Source organism: Ambystoma mexicanum, chromosome 2q, assembly GCF_040938575.1.
Source record: "Ambystoma mexicanum isolate Mex_15411 chromosome 2q, UKY_AmexF1_1, whole genome shotgun sequence".
Classification (NCBI taxonomy): domain Eukaryota; kingdom Metazoa; phylum Chordata; class Amphibia; order Caudata; family Ambystomatidae; genus Ambystoma; species Ambystoma mexicanum.
Genome location: NC_090924.1, coordinates 973,460,128 through 973,484,725, shown reverse-complemented (window position 1 = coordinate 973,484,725; position 24,598 = coordinate 973,460,128).

Genomic DNA, 24,598 nt, shown 5'->3' with positions numbered 1-24,598 from the left:
GAGCGTTACACAGTACCTGTAATAGTACATAATTTCTTGGAATATGTATATTTGTATGGAAAAACATGTTCAACCTGTATTTGGGATCTCATTTCTTTGGAGAAGTCGCCAGAGGTGGTGAGGTTTTAGAAATGACTAGAGAAGTAAGTCTAAGGAGCTTGAGCAGGAGGCAGGAGGTTGAAGAGCAGTGGACAGGGGGCAGGAGAGGTTATTGGATCTGGTGAAGTATAAGGATAAAGAGTTAATAGTGAACAGTGAGGAGAGGGATTTTGATGAGGTGGTCAGTAAGGAGATGATTGAGGAGGTGTTGTTTAGCAATAAGGATCTAGTTAAGGGGGCGCTGGTGAAAATACGATAATATAAGATAATAGCATTATGAGGTGAGAGGAGGACAAGAGGAACCTTACAAAGAGGAGGCTGACCAGAGGATAGAGGAGGAGAGAGGGAGCATTAGGATGAGAGAGTAGGCAAGTGACAAGAGAGACGGAGGAGGAAGAAACCTCATGAAAAGCAAGGAGGTGGATTGAAGGAGTAGAAGGAAGGAGAGGTTGAGTTACAATCTGAGAAAGGATGAAGATTAAATGTAGGTGGTTGTAGAAGGCACTACGTGGAAGAGGAAGCAAGGCATTAGAAGATTGAGGAGAGACACTAAGAGGATTGATGTGACTGGAAATGTTAAGGGGGGCCGCAGACCCAGAGCTCATGAAGGGTGCACCTGAGAAGAGAGTTGAAATGATCATGCTCTGGCCATTATGGGAGTACAGGTCAATGGAAACAGTAGTGTGTAGAAGACAAAGGGGCTAGTTCATGTGTGAGTATGTGTGGCGATAATGAGGAGAATATTTAGTGGGGGTTTTAAGAAGCAGAGCCAGGGTCCTGAGACAGACATAGCTAGAGCTCCTGAACCAACCCAGTAAAAGCGCTGCAGTGTTCCCCATCTATGCTTCATGCCTTTGTGAATTTGGCCCAGCTGTGAGATCCAGTGCAGCTCTACTTGTGACTGCCAACCCAAACCCGAGCCCGAGGGTATAGTCTTCCTCACAAAAAGCTACACGCAAAGAAGCACACCCAGAAAAAAGGAATAGCAAGGAAGTGTGAAGCACGAGGAAGCAGCAAAATTCAGAGGTGGAGGATTGTTGAAAATATGCCTCCCTTCCCCCGTGCAGACGGGGTAAGTGACCATAAATTGGTGGCGGGAGTTCATTGAGATGTAGAGCAGGCAAGCCCAGGATGTGTATATTATATTAGTGCACACCATTACATGGGTCTGCCTGGGACCAAGAAGGATGCTGAGACCATAGTTTGTAGGCCACACATTTTATTAGGCAACATGTTTCAAGAATTGAACACCTGTAATGGTTCTTTGAAAATGGCAAAACATCCTATTCCCCTCTTTGATCCTCCCCCTGTCCAATGTCTCTTCCACAAGGTGACAAGGTGAGGATTCTCAGACCTTCCCGAAATTCTGGAGAAAGTGTATCAGTATGTGCCAATTTAAAAGGGGTTACCTCATTCCTTTCTGGCTTTGAGGGCTTCAGGGTGACCTGAACCCTTGTTTCTCAGTGTGAACTAGATGCAGGCATTCCATAGACCCGCACCCACTGATTCAATCTGTTTTAATAACTTTTTAGCAGATGGGTCAGTGGACGTAGCTGGCAGGAACAACTAGAATTAGGTCTGTGGGGTCTAACTCAGCCTGGCTTCTCTTGTGCCACCTCCTCCAATCTCACAATAATCTCAATGATGCCTCGCATTCCTCCTCTCACTGTCTGGTCCTTCCTAGATCAGATTAGGAATCCTGGAACCTGTTTGCAGTTGTTTCTCCTCCACTACCTCAATCCTCCCCTTACCAATTGATGCTCTTGTCTCACCTTACTCCTCTATGGATGCTCATCCAGTCTGCTCTGGTCTCTCTATCCAATGGTGTTACCTCTAAGCCACATCCTCAACTGGAGGCTACCTTTTCTTGGGTATACCTTCCCTTTGCTGATGTTACAGTTCCAACGTCTGTTGTACCACCTTCACTACTAGCTCCACCTCGTGGTGTTCCTTAATCCATCTTCTCTGGATCACTCTCTCCCCCTGATGTTGCTTCCCCTGTGTCACTTTCAACCTCTGATTTTGCCTAAGCCTCCTTCATCTTGAGTTTTACAACCTCCTCTGTAGCCTGATTTCTAAACCTACCACTTGACTTCCATACTTGGGTCCTAATGTTGCCATATCCTTCTGCAGCCTCCCTCCTCCCAATGTTACCACCTCCTTTTCAGTACCTACATTCTCACCACCTCCTACGGTTTTCTGGCACCCTCTGATATTATAATTTTAACCTTTACCGCCTTAACGCCCACCGCCTCCATCTGTCCACTCTCACACCTAATGTTACCATCTTATCCTTGAGCATCTTAGTTCTCACACCTCTCCCCGATCGCCACTTCTGCTACCATTCCGCTCTCCTCTGTCCCTCCAGTCTCTCCTTCTTCCACCACTCCACAGTCTCCAGCATTCACCAAAAAATTGCCACGATGGGTGTTTTCATACTTTGCTCGCTCTTCCCCCTGGGTGAGGTTTTCAGTTAGAGTCTGCAATTGTGACTTGTATTGGGAGAGGGCTGGGATTGTTGAGTCCCGGAGTGCATGTAGGGCTGCTTTGGGCTCAAGGCTTGGACCAAGCCTGTGTCTGGCCTGTCTACCATCTCTAACGGTAGTTTGAAACATCTTTCCAGCATGTGACATAGAATCTAGGACATTTTTGGAGAATCTTTCTGAATACCTTGTCTTTAATTTTACATTGTATGTACGAGGAAATTGAAACATTGGGCCTCATTACAAGTTTGGCAGCAGCCTTGCTGGTAAAACCGGCAGGCTGCCGCCAAACCTGGCATTTTTTCTGGCACCAGCAAATGGGCACTTACAGGGTCATTTGCCCATTTGTGGGCGCCGGAAAAAAGATGCTCCACATTCCCATTCGGCCCTATAGGGCCGAATGGTAATGGGGAGGTTGGATGCACCGGCACCATTTATAACGGTGCCGGTGCATCCGACATGCTGTGCTCGCAGGTGCCATTTTGCGCCCAGGTCCGACAATTTGCTAAATAGCCATGTCTTTTGCACTTAGTGTACACAGCTCTTCTGGCTGGACACGCCAATGATCTGGCAAAATGTGCACTGCTGGCACACCAAAACACAACTTCTCACGATCATCCTTTCACTCTCCTCTACACTTATTTGTCCTGTCATCATTCTTTTCTTTCGCTGCTGCTTTTTCTCTTCCTTTCTTCTTGTGTGTGGATTCTGCCACATTCATCACTTCAACTTTAACTTCATTGTGTTCTTTTTCTGTGATTTTCGCCACACAGGCCAACAAATGTTCAACCCTTTTTGCTATAGACTTCTTCCAATGAAGGCTCATCTTTCATCCACAATTCTTCTCTTATCTTGTTACTAGTACAGTGAATCATAAACTGACCCTGAATGTGTTTGTAAAAAGTGTCTTTAAATTTACACGACAGAGCCAAATGTCTCAGGGCAATCACGTAACTCCTCCACGCTTTCTCCTTGTTCTTGGGTGCGTCCACCGAAATTGTGCCTTTCCAAAATTATGCTGGTTCTGGCTTTCAAGTGTATATCTAATTTTCTTAGGGCAATGTCCAAATCACTTGTGTTATCACCATCCCCTTCATTTGGCAAAGGTGGTAAGGTCTCGTAAATTCATTGTCCTTCATGCCCAAGAAAGTGCATTAAGAATGACACTTTCCTGTCCATGTAATATGAGTTTCTACATGCAGCCCTGATGTAATGAACAAATCCCTTCTTCCACTGGGCCCACTTTACTTTAGCTGGACCCAGAAATGCAATGAAAACAGGGGATCCAGGTAATCCTGTCATTGCCATTTTGTGTACAGTTCTACTGCAAATCTCGTTGCTGGTCTGTTCTGTTTTCATAAAATTCTGTTCATGCCTTTGTCCACCGTATTTTGCTTAACTTGATATTTCTATGCTATGCCCCCTTTTCCGTTTGAGTGTAGGCTTGAAATGTTTTTAAATACCTTCATGACTTTGTGTTGCTTTGCTCTGCTTATTTACAAGCGTATACAGCTTACATCTCCATGCTATGACCCATTTTTTGTTTTGATACTGGCTTCAACTGATTCTGCACAAACGTGCGATTTCGTGCATGCGCAGAGAAGGTTTGTATCGGGTTGCCAGGTCAGGCAGTCTTCTGAGGGATGGGGCGTCTCGCGAGGTCGTACTTCTTTTGTGTGGAGTTACAGTTCGGGGGCTACAGACAGAGATCGGGCATTCGTATAGGGACCCTAACACCCTGGGGGCACTACGATGTGCTCAGAGGGGTAATCGCATGCTCCAGGGGCCTAGAAAAATGCTCGGAGCGGTGCAGAGGTGCACGCAATTGCAGGGACTGGGCTCTTTTATGCTTAACATTGGACTACCCACGCTATCCATCTCATGCAACCCATGGTGGTTGCCGGGGTCTGTGTCCTCATCCACGGATTCTCGTCGCCAAATGTGAAAGTGAGCCACAACACTGGAACACTTTTCAATTAGTCTTTATTTGGATTACAGCTGCACATACCCCCAGCACAGCCTCTCTCGTTATACATAAACAAACGGCTGTTCCTGGAATCTATTCAATACTTAATACTCCATTGGATTGTTATCTACATCACCCACTGACTTCACCTATCAACATTCTACTGCACAACTATGTACATGAGCTACATTATAACAATAAGATATAGAACCATTACCTTGTTACAATTGGTAAAGGTTGTCTAGTCTCAAGGTCCATCTAGCCCTAAATCAACCTAAGTGGATTTAGTTGTTAGATACCATATACTGCACTTGCCACAGTGGGAATGGTCCATTATTTTGGGGAGGCCCCAAAGTTCAGTGATGGTATGATGGAGTGTTAAATGTTTCTGATTTGTGTCAGTTCATACTATGCATTTTGTATGTTTCTGCTTTATTTAACGCAAATAAAGGAATCTGTAACTCAAGGTGGCCTTATTTGTAGCAAGTGCCAATGTTTTTAAATACATTTTTTTGATTGTAAAGGTAAAATGCAAGTAGACACACACACACTAAATGATCATTTGTGCAATGTGTGTCTTTGTGTTGCAATAGAGCTTATCTCAGATTATTCATGGCACATTTGTGAGCTCGACATTTTTCTGGGGTATTTCATAGCCCTTAGTTTTTGGGATAGCTCTCCTGTTGTCTGTTCGATATGTAGCCAGGCAGTACTATTGCCTCTGAGCCTAATGGACTGACTGACAGGTTAATTTCCCTTAAGAGATTTAGGATAGAAGCTTAAACAATTAAACACGGAGTTGCTACCATTGGGATTGTAAGAGGGGTCTATCTTCAGTTTTGCCTCATCACAAAATATCGTGATGTCTAAAAAAGTGAAATCTTGCTCACAGATAGTATGAGTGAAATGTAATTGTGGATTTAGATGACTAGGCCATTGCAAACAGTATAGGATTTCATCTCATGGGCCTTCCCAAACGAATAACACATAATCAATGTACTTTTTCCACAATTTAATATGCTTTTGAAATTGATTGTCAATGGTATATATGGCCAATTCCTTGAAGTGATTTACATATAAATTGGCCACATTGGGGGAACAGAGTGGACTCCATGGCACTGCCTTCAATTTGTTGGTACAAGATGTCTATGAAGCAAAAGACATTATTCACCAACGCCGTTTCTGTGCACCATTTGATGAATTCTCTATATTCTGCTTCCAGAGAGGTAGCATTCATTTCTAGATGTTCACTCAGTGTCTAAAAATGCTGCCTGTGTGATATTGGTATAGAGACATTATATATCCATACTCTATAGGACATCTTTTTCTAGGTCAAATGGCAGCCCTTCCACCATATTAATGACGTGGGTAGTGTATTTTGTGTACAAGCTAATTTCAGGAATTTCTGGTTTAAGAAAAAAGTCAGCATGTGGTGATAGTGGTTCTAAGACGGACTTTAATGGACTAAAATTAACTTAGGACCAAATCCCATCCATTCATCCCATGACGTATCTGGCACATCACGTACGTAATTTTTACATCATATGAGAAAGCATTCTTTAAATATAGTGTTTTCCATGCCACAAAATAAGACACTTAATTTGCATTAGGGCTTCAACATGACACAGGGTACATTTACTTTCTGTTTAGCCTAGTTCCCTCAAAAGCATGTGCCTTATGTCCCAATCAGGGTCCTACATAGAGGAGAAGTCCAAGACAGAGGGTAACATGATTACTTGTGTGTACTGTAACATTTATTTACACTCTGTCTGTAGACACATTAATTCTAATACGATTATTTGCACCAAGTAATTTTATAGTTACAGTTGACATTAAGAAGTGTATACCTAAGAAAGCCCTATTTGTCACCCGTATGCTACCCACTGTTCCCATCGAAAGAATGTTCTCAACACCAGGAACAGAAACATGTTGGGGTTAAATGGTTTCTTTTAATAAATGTGTAGAAGAACAGCATTTTGAATGTTTTTATGATTTATAAACACAGTGTGTTGATGGGATTGCATTAAGCAAAATAAATAGGTGTGCTACGTCCTCAAAATAAATTTGAAATCTTAGTGTAATTTATATACTTAGGCTTTAGCACAGTGTATAAAAATGCACATGTGCTTTTGTAATGGGGTATGTTTCTCATGTTTCAGTGCAAAAAACAAAATGTTTACAAACTGTTTACAAATGATAAAATATGAATAAAAACAGTTAAGCATTAGTTAAAAGAGAATTAATTGAGGGTGATTTTGTTTGTTATATGCTTTCCTATTTCTTCTTAGCTTTGATAGCTGTAACAATTTTATCTAGCATTTATTTTCTGAAATTCTCAAGAACCTTTGTTAATCTTACTTGTAAGCACGTAATTTGAGACTTGCTTAACCCAGTGTGCACCCCTAATTCCCAATGCATTAACTCAGATGTATCCAAGTTTATCTTGTAGACAGATTTACTATGTGATTTGATTTGAGTTGGATTGTCAAAGAGTTCCTATGAAAATGAATAGTACATAATTAGATCATCTGCAAATAATTGTATTTTGATGTATCAATGGCAAGGATGTCTTTTCTAAGTGACTCTGTCAATGGCTCAATGGGTGTGAAGGTGGGCCTCACCCCTCTTTCTATAAGGAATGTAGCTGATACATCACAATTTGCCATAATGTGGCCACCTGCACAGTAAAATTATGTTCTTTCTTGTTGGCTGTTAAGTGGTTTATATAACTATAATTGATGGGACGTTTGCTACAGTGGCAACAGGATTATGCCATCACAGCCATGGTACCACTACTGTGTTTTAAGTTGATGTGGCAGCTATTGTTGGTGAATTAGCCAGTTGCTAACATTGTTTGTTTGTTTGTTTGTTTATTTGATATAGCGCAGAACCAAACCCGCAGGTAGCCGGGCGCAAACATTACATGGATACTTGAGAACTTAGTTACTTTGTTACAGTGGCAAGCAAGAAAAGGCAGTAGGACAGTTCAGCAGCATTACAGTCTGGATATACATACTGTTAGAGCCAGGTGTAGGAGGCATATAGAGTTAAGTAGCAGTCACCATAGTTTCATAGTCCTGGTAGGGTCCAGTGAATTCCTAGATGCTAGCCGTGGTAGTCGGAGGACAATGGGGTCAGGTTAAAAGAGGGCATAGTCGGGTGGTTTCACTCAGGGCAAGTGGTTATAGTAAAAGAGGGTGATCACGTTAGATGTTGATAGATCGTGTCCATGAGAGAACCTTACGCCTGAAGCTTAGGTAGGGTTGGTCCTTTCTAAGTTCTAAGGGGAGTTTGTTCCAGGTTTGGGCAGCTATGACTAGAAAGCTGGTGCCGCCAGCTGTACTCTTTTTATATCTAGGCACCATGAAGGTATAAGCGTTAGTCATTCTCGTGGGATGGTTTGAGATTCTCTTGTTAATTCTGTTTGCTAGATACGGAGGAGATGTATTTTTGAGGCATTTAGACATGAGCGAGAGAATTTTTAGGGTAATCCTGTCTTTGATTTTTAGCCAGTGGATGTTCTTTCTGGAGGTAGAGACATGGGCTCTGTTAGGAATATTTAAAGCTACTCTGAGAGCGTTAGATTGGAGTTTGTTAAGGATATACTTGTTAGATCCCGCATATAGGACATTACAATGGTCCAGTCTGGAAATGTTAAGTGAATTCGCTAAGGTAATACAGCGAGCCTCTGTTAGGAATGGTCTATCATGCTCGGATCAATTTACAGGTATAGGCTGTGGATGAAGCTAAGGAGTTAATTTGTTTCTTAAAGGTGAGTGCTGAGTCCAAATAGACCCTGAGAGTTTTGACTGCAGGCATCACTTTAATGACATTGTTGTCAATGTTAATGAGGCAAGTTTTTTAATCGCTGTCTCTGTGCCGAGGATTAGAATCTCCATTTTATCGTCATTCAGACAGAGGCCATGGGATGCCCTCCATGCCTGAATGAGGAGATATATCTTGTTTACCAGAGCTGAGTCTTCCAAGAAGTTGCCCGAAAGGTGCATTTAAGGTGCAAGGGACAGTTTCCAGGCACCTGGTGGATCATCACTCTTTATTCACCTCTACTCTCCAGTTACTAGAGAATGAGAAGCACAGGCAACAAAAAAGACTATATATTCATGTGCACGCCTCATGTTGGTCTTTTTATTGCCATTTACAGTCTTGTGTTTTTAACATTTCACATGTTACCTTCCTTCCATTTGGCTAAATTTTAATATGAAGTATTATCATTTTTTTGTTTAAATGCATGCATGGCCAAACTTAATTTGGGGATCACTTTGCCACATTTTGTCCTTACACATGCTATCATTGTTGACTCTGTACTCGTGGTGCATTTATGGGACTTTGACATCTTTGTGTATTTTCACACTAGACGGCTATATGTTCTTCCTTTTCTTGACGTATTATCATTTATATGTGCCAGTACTTATGCACTTTGTATCTAGGTACGTGGTTTTTCCCTATTTTCTGGCTTCCATTTGACATGCATGCATTTTTACTCCATTCCATCATGGCCGCCAGTGTTTTTTATCAACTGCTTGGCACTTACAGAGTCAATCAACAGAGTAGAAGGACCACTTGCACGATTGATATTTATGTCAGCTATATCTCCTCCCCCCCACGTGATCAAGCGCTCAGTGTAGCGCGAAACGCATTGTTTGCAGGTCGTGCACCACGGCATCCTGCCTCTGTCTGTCCATGTGTTGCTGCCCATTGTGCGTTTTACTTTTTGTACAACATTACCTTTTTTTAATTATTAAAGCTAACATCTGTATTCATTACATGGTGGTTTTTTTTGCTATTTTCCTGCAGTCTGCAATTTGCTACTGGCCCGCAGGAGTGCAGTCCGCCTTCTCCTCCTTCCTTTGGATATATATATATATATACATATAAATATATATATATTTAAACGTTTATTAGGGAACCAGAGGAAACACCTACTTTCATTGTGCAAACTTCAAATACGATGAAACAAAGGTAGATTAAGATTCCCAAACGTAGGATAATTTGATAAAGAATACTTCTATTATCAAATGCAATTTAGGATAAAATCAATTGAAAGCAAAATCTCAAACTTGGTGAGTCTGGGATCGGCAAGCTTGGGGAACGAAAATCCAATCACAACAGGATGAGCCAACATGTCTAGGCTAACCAAGCAATATACAAAGCATCTGAGCATCTTGGAGGATACTGAATATCTACTAAATTAAATATAATGCCAACTACTTAGCAACCACTGAAACAGGATTTAAGAAAGCAATTACATTTTGGGAAAAGTTGACAAAACATAGCATATCACAAATCAGTCAGATCGAGAAAACAAACAAGATGAAAAACTTTAAAGACGTTCAGAAATGATTTCCCTTTTCATCCTGATTGACCTTATACTAGTAAACCGCCACTGTTCAGCTGTGCTGTCTAACATGTAGATAGGGTTAACCAAACCCCTACTTGCGGCACTCCTCGACTTTTAGACCCGATCGCTGAGAGCCTCAAAAATAAACAAAGCAATAAACACAGCAGACCAACAAATTCTTGAAAATACATTGACGGCTGGGAACATGATTCGACATCATGATTGACAAAAATTGCTGGTTCATGGCACTGGCATCAGTGACATTCTTAGTTCCAGACATGGTTATTCAGTTAACGTAACAGGGAATCCTGTTGTGGTTGCATTGGTTACATTGGGCAGCAGCAAAACCAGCGAGTCTGAGCTTGCTTCCAATTGGTAAATGTTGAAGATGCAGTATGCCTATAGGCCACTAGTTTGATATGTTTGTTGAATGCCTTCTCGTTAGGGATTGGTGGGCAGAAGGCTTAGTTGGCCAAACAGAAAAAAAGCCTTGTGAAAGATGTCATCATGTTAAATAAAGCGCCAAGCGTTAAGGTGTCTCACATGTTGAAAAGAATTTGCTAAATCTCTCACAATCGTAGACATAATGTAACGGCAAATGATAAATGTTAAAGTGCAGACCTAGCTAGAGAGCAGCAGAGCACTGTACAAGGTTGGGTAGGCAGCTGCTAGCCTCTTTTAACAGTAGCACAATACTCTGAGTTGCGTTCTCTGCTTCCATTGGGATTAGTCCATGGTCAGGTGCTGTTGCAAAGGCCACTACAACCATGTACTTGCTACACTGATGTATATAAGGAATATTTTTCAGAAACCATGTAATAGAAAATATCTCCAAGGAAATGTGGAGTGACTTCCTTGACCTATGCTTGGGCATCTGATTGCTTTGAATTGTCAGATTATTTTATTTCTTCATGGTCCTACTGCAGGTTGATTGTTTCCTATACCTAACTGTACATTACTGCCTTGAACATGTAACGCTTTCTAATCCACTTTTTACTTATCTCCTTTCTCTATCTGTGATTTTTACCCCATCATAATGTGAAAATAAGGTAGAATTCTATATATGTTAAATCAGCAATGAAAATAATTGCACTAAAAAAGAAGAGTTGTGATTTGTTTGTTTACAGTCACACATGTCGCACATCTGCAGTGTTAATGACTCCCAATCTTTTAAGGAGCATTGTAATCTGCCAAACAATAATGGCATTTCTCTTTTCCAAATTGTATCCTATCAATTTATTTAGCACTACCAACTGTTTGGGTAAAGGCATTCAAAGGGCTCAGTGGAACTTTGCCTTTGCCAAATGCCTGTGTTAAAATCCGTATTGCAACGGGGCATTCATGTTGGTGCTTTTTACATACATGTAGGAACCCAGACTCTTACCTCTTTTTACCACTTAATCCATGGAATTTATGGACAAGGATGTACTTCTTTTCTGAGATCCACTGGTGTGAGTACATCTCTTCTGTGTTATTGCCACTTAGTTTAAGGCACATGCATAGCACGTGATTATCCTCTCTGTGCATTGTCAATAAGATAGGACATGCATGGTCAGCTTGGCATAAACAATAAAGAGGGAGGTCCCAGGTCCGTGGTCGAGAATTGAATTGCCATTTTGAAGGGGCAATTTAATGTGTTGATGCTTTCACCGCGAAGACCTACAATGCCAGCGGCCTTCAAAAAAATGTTGTGGGTATCAGCACAGCAGATCCCAATTGACTCTGCCCTCTTTAAGCACGTGGTAAAAAATAGGGCGGAGTCGAGATTCCCTGCACCGAAAACAATACAGGAACGATACAGTTATACTTCCCTCTCTGGGAAGGAATACCAATCCAAAATGGTGTGGATGCCTCAATCCTGTGGACAAATGGTTTCCGTGGATTTTCACACATCTGTACCATTTTACATTGTAATGAAAGAGTGCATATATACTTTTTGCTGCATCATCAGATCCAGATGGTTTAGAGATATATGGCAGTTGGCAAAGAATTCTGGAAACAGTGCTGCACAGTGAGGGACACCAGAGATACCATCACCAGAGCTGTGAGATGCCCTGTGGAGCTGGAGAGGTGTGAATACAATCTGGAGACCAATCCAGTGTGCTGAGGGAAGCCACACAATCGACCGATATTGGATGTCCATGGGACAACCAGAGAAGGTGCCAGAAGGAGAACAAGGACGATTTTCAGTGAAAGGACAGAACCTGTAATCTAGTGCACAAGTTGGGCCTGGCAATGCATGTTGGTAAATGTATTCAAAGCACCAAAATATCCATTTAAGAGTGTGAGAGATGGAGCGCTGGGACACTCATTCTGGGAATTGCAGTTCAAACTCACTGGGCCTCATTACGACCCTGGCGGAGTGGGTTTACGCCAGCGTTATTCGCGGCGGACCCGTCCGCCCTACTACGAGATTCCGTAGCGCCATGGAGCGTTTTCCGCCTGGTTTTTCCGGGCGGAGAAATCCATGGCGCTACGGGACCTTGTCGTTAATTACGCCACCGTATTTTGAGGTGGCGTAATTAACGCCTTCCCCACTCCCATTATACCCTATGGGGCAAAAATGGGAATGGGGAAGGGTAAAATGGGGGATGGGGATTTACTGCCCCGCCAAGGTCGGAATGGGGCGGAAAATCCGCCAACCCCCATGGCGCTATCGGCAGCTTTCCGCCGTGCTCCAAGGTGCATTTTGCACCGCGATTTCCGCCAGGGTCGTAATGAGGGCCACTGTCTAATAAAGACTGTGAGAGTGTTCCGACGTTATTTTCTGTCACTTTCAGCTCACGTACCATACAATCAAGACTGTGCCATAAGGAGATATCAGGCACTGAACTTTACGAATGGGAGTCAAAGCACTAACGTATCTAAGAAACACAAGAAGATGTCAGATGCTGAATTCTGGGAATTTGAGCAAGGGTACCAAGCCTCCAACAAAGACTGGAAGAGAAGAGCGTTCAACATACTAAATTCGGTGAGTTATACTTAAAGTATCAGTGTCTAATAAATACTGTGAGAGGAAGAAAGTTCAGACACTGAATGCTGGGAATTGAAGTTAATGTACTGACCTGTCTATGTAAGGCTGAAAGAGAAGAGGCGTTCTGATGCATCATTCTGGGAAATGTAGTCCTAAATACCAAAGAGTCCTATTAAGCTTGTTTGAGAAGAAAACTCAGAAATTTCATTCAAGCATGTAAAGTCCCAAAGTGTTTAAAATACACTTTGGACAAGAGACAAAGCACCCGACCATCAATATCGAGAGGACATGTCTTTTTGTGAATCGTGTGTACTTTACACATAGTGAAGTGAGTTCGTTTTTCTGACTAGCGTTTGTGTTTGGGAGTTATGACAGGCGTATGCTAATAACAGCCTTCTTTGGAAATTGGACCCAGAGAAGTTGACTGCTTAAACACATGCACAGAGTTCCATCTTGCCTGCCCTTCAGATGGTTTATGTGCAAAGCTCAACTATCACTGTCTTCTAATAAGAATGACACACTACTTGGGCAGGTTATACCAAATGGATGGTAAATATCGTGCAGTGGTAATACATATGACTGGCGGTAAATACGTCCCATGACTGTTTGGAAGAATGCCAGCAATACATTTGCGACTGTCCTTTGGTGGGTTACTTTACCTGTGCCTTTATCATATAGGATATTTATATGCGCACACATGTGCACTGATAACAAACGTGCTCAATGTTGCTGTGCTCTCAGAATTTCTTTTTGCGTGTATATAGGTGAGTAGAAAAGCAACCCTAGTTACATAGGAAGGGAATAAAGGCGGCCGGCAATCATGGCTCAGGACAGGGCTGACATTAAGGGACTGATTCACAAAGCGTTTTCCTATGGGATTGCGTCATGTTTTAACTCTTCTGTGAATCAGCCCCTAACAATGGCCCAGTGAAATATTTAGAGGCATCAAACACGTTTCCTGGATAGAGAGAAGCTAGCACTTGTTGGAATCTCAATAGAAGACGAAGAACGTGTCCAATTTTTGGAACAAATGGCATGTTCTTGCCTGGAAGAAGTGATACATACATTTCTGACTCTTATTTTTTTAAACCCGTAAGCTCACGCCATAAAAGAATACACCGGCAGCGTGACTTACGCTGTATTCAACACATCAGTGATGAACTGTCTGTCTGCTTGCCGCGAAAACCTGGCTGGTGACGTACGCAGATGGCAGCATGTGAGAGCAGGCAGCCTCGGGGCCCGCTCTCTGTACACAGTGAGAGGAGAGGCTCGTCTGCAGAATTGTCGGGGGAATTAGAAGCACAATCTAGTACAAAGTGAAAGGAAAGGTTGATGTACACAATTCTCTTGAGAATGGGTTATAAAATCCTGCTGCGTTCAACATTTCCCAAGAATTTACAGACTGCAATGTTTTCAATACAATACTTGGGGGGATTATTACAATGCTTGCCGGTCTAACATATAAGAAAAAAGATATAAATAGCCACCGAAATGTCGGTGTGCCGTGTAAAAAGAAATGCAATATGGCTGGTAAGCAATCATTGGATAGGCTCAGGGCGTGCTAAAGGTCACTGTACACAACCTCATACATTACCCAGAGGGCACCTGTTGAAAAATGCACCACCTCCCTACAATTGTCACCATTTGCGCGACGAAATGCAAAACGAAGTGTGAATAGGCAAAATGCCTTCCTACTTTCTATATGCACTCCCCAGCGCAAACTCTGTAAATGTCAACAATGTACACAGAATTTACAATGGATTCCTACTGAATCTAAATTTCTTCCAGCAGATGAAAATAGGAATCGAGCCAGCATGAAACTCATATGCTGGCGGTAACACACTCAAATGTGTATGGCAGAGCAGATGGGGATGGCATGGGGGTGGCGCAAGCCCTAATTCAACTTCATGCCCCTGCTCCGATTAATGAAAGAAGTTTCATGCATGGCTTTCACGTTAAGCTGGTAGTAAAATTACCAACCTGCCTGCCTAAAAGCTGCAAAGAAAGATGAACATGGGATCTTGCAGAGAGAATCCCTTTAATAGTTAACTCTATTCTTCGCTGCCAGCTTTTAGCACTACACACACCCCTTTCTCTGGTATTCATGTATAGTAAGGATGTTGTAAGTCACCTGAGGACTTACACGACCAAATAGACGAATAAGGCAATGAACTTTTATAAGGTCGCAGAACTCCAAGGTGACTTGCCCTTTTACATAAGGGGAATGTTAAATCCCGGTTCAATTCCTGTAGTATTGCTTAATCTGAGTCAAAAGTCCATCCTGCTGTTGAGACATATAACCAATACAAAATCAGTTTGAATTTGAAAAAAACAAGAACACAGCTTGCAATGTGCTGCAGAAAATGTGTTTAAGGAGTTCAGTAAAATGCATCCCAGAACAATGCTTTATGGTTTAAAATCAATGAAAACATGCAGATGGATTCCTGCTCTCCTGCATTAAACCCCAGCATTGCACAAAATAAACATGCTACCATAAACAAGTTCCTCATCAATTATTGGCTGTTAATTGTCAGGGAAAGCTATTTAAGAAGAACGGATTTTGAAAAGCTAGTTACTGCTTTAATTTAGTGCTGCATTGATAGCTGGAATTCGGACCTGGCAACTGTAATAATTGATTTCATTTGCAGTTACAGACAGTACTAGTGTTATTTTCTTAATACAGGTCAGTAGTGATTGCAAAATCAGCCTGCAATAAAAACATTATTTACAGGCATGTATACAGGTATCGTAGGCCACCAAATATTAGAGCAAAACTGAAACAGAATCTTCCTTTTTCCTGGAAGAGATTTTCAGGGGCATTCTTATAAAAAGTGTTAACTGCATGCAGGGGAACCCCAACGTTAGCATTTACACTCTTTTGAACAATTTTCCCCGTTTACAAAACGTCATAGACACAGGCAAATTGGGCTCACGTGTTGCTTTTACTCTTCGTTGCATAAAAACGTGTAAATACTGCTTTCCACAAATTAATTTTCATACAGCATTTACAATAGAGTCATATGGAATGTTCCCGTTTTTAAAGCAGATAGCTTCCATAAGCATCAATTAAACTTACACCTCTAGGTGTAAAAGAATATGCCAGTTGAGCACATGTGGAATACACAGTGCAAATGTCTGTGCCCTTATTGCACCTCCAAATGGTTTTAAAATGTCCTGACACGTGTACGATGTAAATAGCTAACACCTTGCTTTACTTCCTTACTTTTGCACACCAGGCTTAGAAAATGATACCCCAGTGAAGACATATCAGTGGCCATTAAAGAAAATTATAAAAACAGGTGAAATTGCCTTTATACCTTTTTTGTACTTTGTACTGCAAATTGAAAACATTTCGACCGCCATATACACATGACAATTGGAAGAATGAAAGAGTAGGGTCTTCATTTCCTTACTAAAGTGTAGGGGGCCTGTCTTATCTGAATTGGTAACTTTATCAGAAGTTAGAAATATGCAAGTTACAGAGAATGACATGTGCATCCACGTTGTAATTCAAACATAAACTATGCCTTTCCTGCAATGACTTTCAAAACATTCTATTTGCGATAATGCCCAGAGTTCTGCCAACACTGGCCTTGAACTTCACAACAAAACTTGGCAGAACACATGTTTCTGTCACATCTGAGTTTTATCACAACAGAACCTGGAGAAACATGAACACAGTTGTACATACATGTTTAAAATGTAATTGTGTAATCAGGCACACACCCAAGTCTCGCCCAGCATGTAGTGTGCAAATGAAACCCTTATTTATTTTTATCTATAAGTTCAATATTCTAAATGATATACCGCTCATATCACGCCCTTCTCACAATACCCCCAGGTTACACTGAACCAGGAATCAGGCTAGTTGTAAAGGTAATTATTTGTTTATTTATTTAGACTTTAAAATCACAATATATTTTTAATAGATAACAACAATCACCAATGGGTGACAAGAACAATGAATAATATCTTTAATGCACTGAGAATCAGGTAATTAACACAAAAAGAATGCAGCACAGAAAAGAATACTTTTGGGTTGGTTTGGAACAGATAGCACTATGGTTAGGGGTTCCCCCTGCAACACCCCTCAACCCACCAATAGGCACTTTAAATAGATGTGAGGAGAGAGCTGGTACTCAGGAATAACACAGACCAAACAAAATATCACTCCCACCTTCCCCACCTTAAACACAAGAGAAAAACGGATTTGACTTTTCAACTGTCACAATGGCTCTGAAACTGGCTGAGCAAAAACACAAAGAGGCCGATTCATGGAATTAATGTGCGCTGAAAATTCCTGCGCAAGCGTGCGAAACCGTGCGAATCGCAGTGCAAGTGCGAAAATTGCAGTGCAAGTGTGAAAATCGCAGTGAAACCCACACACATTGATTCATGGAAGTCCGTGCGCAAGTAAAATCTGGGATGTGCGCTGAAAATCTGCGTGGCGCACAGGTCATCTAACGGCATGCGCTACGGCCACAGCGAAAGCGCACATAGCGCGGCGCACATAACAAAAGTAGGCGTAATATGGGGCGTGACATGCGGAATGGGGAAAAACGTGTGAAAATGTGGGCATCACGGAGGAAGTACAGGAGGCAAGTGCGCGGAACGCCCACATGCTCGCCTACAACACGTATTCATGGAATCGAATAGGGAAAAACAGCGCACGGCAAAGACGCGCACAGGCCTAAACACGTCCGCCACACGAAGGCAGGCGGTAGCGTCCCTGCGCATGAAAAAAATGTGCGCCAAAATGTGCGCTAACAAAAAACACGTATATACAGCTCTGATGAATGTCCCATACTGTGGCCCTCTAGCACAAATGACGTGCAAAGGGGTACACGACAAACACCGACACCCGCTGTGTCAAAAATAGCATGTGCGTGTATTTCGGGGGTGCGCGGGAAGTTTCACACACGATTGGCCTTGGGCGAGCGGGGTAAGTGTAAATCTGGGGTTCGCGTGAAGTTTCACATGCGATTGGCCTGGGTATGTGTAAATCTGGTGTTCGCAGGAAGTTTCACACGCGATAGGCCCTGTGCGAGTGGGGTGCATGTATTTTTGGGGATCGCGTGAAGTTTCACATGTGATTGGCCTGGGTACGTGTAAATCTGGGGTTCACGCAAATTTTCACACGCGATAGGCCCTGTGCGAGTGGGGTGCGTGTATTCCTGGGGTTCGCGTGAAGTTTCACACGCGATTGGCCTGGGTACGTGTAAATCTGGGGTTTGCAGGAAGTCTCACACGTGATTTCAACAGGGTAGGTGTATTTCGGGGGTGCCGTGGAGTCCTATACGTCAAACGGCAGTGTGGCTCCTCCCAGGTTTCGCTCTACACCCTCCACGGCCCCTGCAGGCAGCCCACACCACAGGGGACTACCCTGCACCCCTGGTCATGTCCCGCAGGCAGCCCATCCACCATGGGCATGTCCCCCAGGCAAGCCACATGTCAGCTTGCACTACTGATCACCAACGCATAACTCCCTCCACCCCCACCCCCCAGCACTGAGGGGCACCTGCCAGCAGGCCCCCACTCATGTCCCTGAGAACCCCCACCCCCCAGCAGTGCAGGGCACCTGCCAGCAGGCCCCCACTCATGTCCCATGCATGTCCCCTTGCACCCCCACTGTCCAGCAGTGCAGGGCACCTGCCAGCAGGCCCCCACTCATGTCCCACTCATGTCCCCTTGCACCCCCACCCCCTAGCACTGAGGGGCACCTGCCAGCAGGCCCCCACTCATGTCCCCCAGCACCCTGACCCCCCAGCAGTGCAGGGCACCTGCCAGCAGGCCCCCACTCATGTCACCCAGCACCCCCACACCCAGCAGTCAGGGGCACCTGCCAGCAGGCCCCCACACATGTCCCACTCATGTCCCCCAGCACCCCCACCCCACAGCAGTCAGGGGCACCTGCCAGCAGGCCCCCACACATGTCCCACTCATGTCCCCCAGCACCCCCACCCCCCAGCAGTCAGGGGCACCTGCCAGCAGGCCCCCACACATGTCCCCAGCACTCCCACCCCCCAGCAGTGCAGGGCACCTGCCAGCAGGCCCCCACTCATGTCCCCAGCACCCCAACCCCCCAGCAGTCAGGGGCACCTGCCAGCAGGCCCCCACTCATGTCCCCCAGCACCCCCCCCAGCACTGAAGAGCACCTGCCAGCAGGCCCCCACTCATGTCCCTCAGCACCCCCACCCACCAGCAGTCAGGAGCACCTGCCAGCAGGCCCCTACACATGTCCCACTCATGTCCCCCAGCACCCCCACTCCCCAGCAGTCAGGGGCACCTGCCAGCAGGCCCCCACACATGTCCCACTCATGTCCCCCAGCACCCCCACCCCCCAGCAGTCAGGGGCACCTGCCAGCAGGCCCCCACTCATGTCCCACACATGTCCCCCTGCACCCCCACCGCCCAGCAGTCAGGGGCACCTGCCAGCAGGCCCCGCACATGTCCCCCAGCACTCCCACATCCCAGCAGTGCAGGGCACCTGCCAGCAGGCCCCCACTCATGTCCCCCAGCACCCCCACCCCCAGCAGTCAGGGGCACCTGCCAGCAGGCCCCCACTCATTTCCCCCAGCACCCCCACCCCCCAGCACTGAGGGGTACCTGCCAGCAGGCCCCCACTCATGTCCCCCAGCACCCGCACCCCCCAGCACTGAGGGGCACCTGCCAGCAGGCCCCCACTCATGTTCCCAAGCACCCCCATCCCCCAGCAGTGCAGGGCACCTGCCAGCAGGCCCCCACTCATGTCCCCTTGCACCCCCACCCCCCAGCAGTGTTACTGGGGTGGGCGGGAAGTACAGGAGGCAAGTGTGCTGCACGGCCACACGCTCACCTACAACGCATATTAATGGAATCGAACAGGGCTAACGCGTGCGTCAAAAAAGACACACCAATCCGGAAAGACGTACGCCTGCAGGAAGCAGGCGTACGTCGACCCGTGCAGCATGAAAGTGCGCGCAAACAACAAACAAGCTCAGACGCCAGGATGAATATACCGTTCCTAGCAGCAGTGGCCGTGGGATACCGCAGGAGGAGGAGGATAGTCAGGGCCAGAATTTCTACACCCAGAACAAGCCTTTTTGGGATGCCTGATGACCAGGTGTATGGGAGGTACAGGATTCCACCTCACATAATATTCAACCTGGTCAGTGAGTGGGAAGATGACCTCCCAAGCACTCAGCCCCCTGCAGAAGGTCCTCAATGTACTGCAATTCTTGGCCACTGGATCATTTCGACGGACAACTGCTATAGTGGGGGGGTGTCACAGGCCACGCAGTCACGCTGCTTACACCAGGAGTTGGCCATCATGACTGCACGCCCATCAGTCTGCAGGCACATATACCTGCCCAGAACACCTGCAGAAAGGCAGGCTGTCGTCCAGGATTTTTACGGGGTGGCACACTTCCCCGAAGTGCTAGATGCCATTGATTGCACCCATGTGGCTCTACGTCCCTCCAGGGCATCAGAGCACATCTACAGAAACCGCAAGCACTGGCATTCCATCAACGTCCAGGTAGTATGTGATGCCAAGGGAATCATCACCTCAGTATATGCCAACTATCCAGGGTCCACCCACGACAGTTTCATTTACAGAATGTCAACCCTAAACCAGGACCTAGAAGCTGGGCGGCATGGCGATACATGGCTGCTCGGTGAGTATAAATGCCACAGCACATGCATGTCAGATACTGAGCAATGTCACAACCCCACTAATGATACCCATCACCACCTCCCCAGGGGACAGTGCCTACCCTGTGAGCACCCACATGATGACGCCAATTCGGAACCCCACCACGCCACCCGAGGTAAGATACAACACAGCCCGTATTGCAACCCGGGGCATAGTGGAGCGCACATTCGGAGTGCTCAAGTCACGCTTTCGCTCCCTTGACCATTCTGGCGGGCAGCTGTTATACGCTCCCCCAGTAGTGTACAGGATCATAGTGGCAGCATGTGTCCTGCACAACGTTGCAACACGCCGGGGCCTGCCGGTGGACATAGTGGTGCCCCCACATCCCCAACCACAAGCACGGCCGCTGCGCATGGGAGGGGAAATGGCACGGGGTGAGGCAGCCCGTACACAGCTAGTGGATAATGACTTCACCTAAAATAACACCCCTGTGGAGTGCACACAGCCCTGGTACATGCCAGCTGACAATCAATTATGATGACATAAGGGACAGTCAACTGTCACAACCATACCAGCCTGAGATTGGTCACCTGATAGTGTTACATTGTGTGCCCTATCTACACAAACACCACCAATGCTGTGTCATCAAAAGACCCACTTCTATGCTGCAAAAATCATTACCCCCTTGCAAAATACAACATGACAACAGTGCCATGTCACCCAACCCCTCCCCAGCACCGCCACCCAACACACCATGGCACGTCATGCTATGTGAGAGCAAACAAAGCAATCCCCAAAACATCACACAAGTGTCAAAGTACAGTGTCCTCAATGGAAACTGCCCACACACAATATGCTTCCAGTAATGTAGAACTAACAACAAACATGACCAAATACTTACCAACAATTCAATGCAGCTACACAACCTCAAACATAGCATAAACATGACAGTACTAAGTTAAAGTAGTGGTAGTCTTACAACCTGATCATGCCAGCACATCGGCCACTTCCAACTGTACAGTGCTGCTGCCACGCAAATGTCCAAGTGCACTGCTTACAACATGAACTCATCTCCAAAGTAGACGGCCTTGTAAAGACATGAGGAATTAACCTGCAAATTAGGGGAAAGACATGGATGCACAAGCACATAGCAATACACCATGCAGTGTACAATTCAACAACAATATCCACTAGGAATGTATACACAGTATTGAATACAGACTGCCCACACAGCTCATGGGAGTCCTACGTCACCATGTAAGTCAATGTCACTTGGGCACACCCTTTGCAAGCCCATGGAAACGGGAAGCAGGAGGGGTGTGTGTCTCACGAACCCAAGCATCTAACCCAAACTCAGGACAAGCCTGCATGTGCCCAGCCGGAATACAGTGGATGCCCACGAGAGCCACACAAGGCAACACACTGCAAAAAAAAAAAAAAATCAAAAATCAAAAATGGCCATGTGGGGGGATTGAGAGGAGGCCACCCAGGAGGTCCGAGGACAGGGTGCGCACCAACACACACCTGTGTGGATGTTGGGAAAAAAAAACACCTCCATGGGCTCATGGCCTGCACGGCTATGCCAATGTGGGAGAACTGCTGCTGTCGCTATCATCACCCTCTGCTGCTGCCACAGGAGGTGGTGCTGCCACAGGAGGTGGTGGTGCAATGGGAGGCAGCCCACGCAAAGCCCTGGTATGGTCCTCCATGGCAGCAAGCATGCGGGTGTGGAAGGTCTCATTTTGGAGGATTATAGTGCGGAGATCCCCATGCAGCACCTGAAGTGATGCACGGATCTCCTCCCGAGTTGCCTGCATCTCAGCTGAGAGCGAACGTGTGAGCTGCTCCAGCTACTATTCTGTCCTCAAGTTAGTGGAAGCCTCAAGGTCAACAAGAGTCTCCCTGAGGTGATGGAGTTCTACCCTCAGGGCTTCCCTGTGGCCCTGGGACTCTATTGATATCGATTGGCGTAGAGTCTCCAGTGCCGCCCGTCTGTCCCTGTTGGACGCCAACATGTCCTCCCTGTGTGATTGGCAAATGGAGTCTGTTGCCTGCTGTAGTAGCTCCATCTGCCTGTCAGGGGGGACAATGGAAGTGGCCACCCTCTCCATAGCTTGAGCCATCATCTCAACTGATTCTGCCGGTTGGGTTGCCATACCGTAAATGGATTGTTCCCATGCGGTATTGCCTGGTGGCGTACGGCCACCGCATCGGCGGGCACCACACCTGTTTGTGGCAAGGTGATCTGCGCCTTGCTGTGCCAGCACTGCAGGAGGCTGCAGGACTACATTCCCCCTCTGATCTGCTGGCCCACGAACAGGATCAGATGTTGTGGAGTGTGACCCTACATCCGTAACCACCAAAGGCGGACTTACCAACACTGACATCCCCATAGAGGGTTCTACCCCTGATACAGGTGGGTTGGACAGAACAGAATCCCTGCCAAAAAAACTTACCTGCAACGCCACATAGGTCTCATCATCCGAATCAACACCTGAATAGAGGTCTGGGGAGGTGCACCCAGAGGCACCCCTCGATAGAATGTTGTGCTGCAAGATTGGGTTCTCACCCACCACCACACCACGTCCCCCACTGGTGCCCGGTCGTGCCTGAGATTCCTCCTGGGTCTGTGCCATCTCCTCAACCTCAACAGCATCAAGTGCGTCATCCCCTGCAAATACATGAAAGACAAAAAATGGAAACAGGCATTAGCACCCTAGCACACAAATAGGCCTGACAAGCTACAGAACCACTACATGATTTACATGATTTACACATGTCCCACATGACTATAACCCTCCCATGCATCCACTGTCACTGAGTTTGAAGGGGACCCAAAAGGCAGACACTGATGACACCTACATGGAAGAGCAACACATTTGCTGCATGCTGGGTAGCACTGCCATCACACATTGGCCTGTGAGTGGCATGTCCAATACACATACATGACACATGCCATCACACAGATGGCATGTACCATAGCCATGGTACATTCCACAAGTACATCCATATGTCAGTGAATGAATACTGTCAGCCATCCATGTGAGATGGACATGATGAGATGAAAAATGCTACATAGTGTGACAAAATAGGCATGTGCCACACACTGCAACACATCCAGTGTCCAAAAATACAGTGATTGCAGGCCGATGTATACATCAATGGTTTGTCACTTCAACATGACAGGAAACAACTATCATGTTCCACATTCAAACAGGCCCCAAAAATTCATGTGATCAGGCCAATACTCAATTAGCCTGAATGGTCAAATCATTCATCTAACAAGGTAACACATGTGGTCCAATGTGGGGTTCATCAATGACAGAAGCATGTCACAAATGTGACAATAGGGCTGAGGAATGCGTAGCCAAAGTGGGAGAATTGAAACAATCAGCCTGAACGAACACTGAAAAATACAAACAATGTTGTTGCAAGATGCCACTTCAAGGGCAACTGCCGTAATTTTTTATTTTTATTTTTTTTTTATTTTTATTGGTTTATTTACAAACCTTTAAAAAGAAAAGCAAAAAGGATGAGACCATAAATCGCTCTTCATTACATTCACATTATCTACATTGATTTTTGAGCCACCACATTAATCCATTAAACAATTCTCAATTAATGCTAGCAAAGTTGTCAGTGGTAGTATCAATTTTTGATCCGTTCCTCTAAACATGTGAGACCACCACTCCTCAGCATTGAGGGAAGGGTGACTCTCGCTCCAGTTACCCAGCAGTCGGGTTCTTTCTGTGCGTAGATTTGTACAAAATAGCACTAAGTGTTTTAAAGTTTCTGGTTCTTGATCGCAGAGTCGGCACATTGAATTCATATTCCTGTTAACAGTCCATGTTCTCAGACGTTCTTTTGTTTGGAACATGTTAAGCCGAAACCGCATGTATAGTCTTCTTGCGTTCGGATCAGGAAATAACTCAATGTATTTTTGCAATGTATTAAAAGCACAAGCCTCGGGTGGCACTTCGCTCAATAGTTTCAAGGCTCCTCTTTCAGAGCAAGTCAGCTCCCAGTCTAGACGCCATAGTTTTAGTTTTGCAGCATCCGGATTTCCTTCTAACAGGGCTGGTTT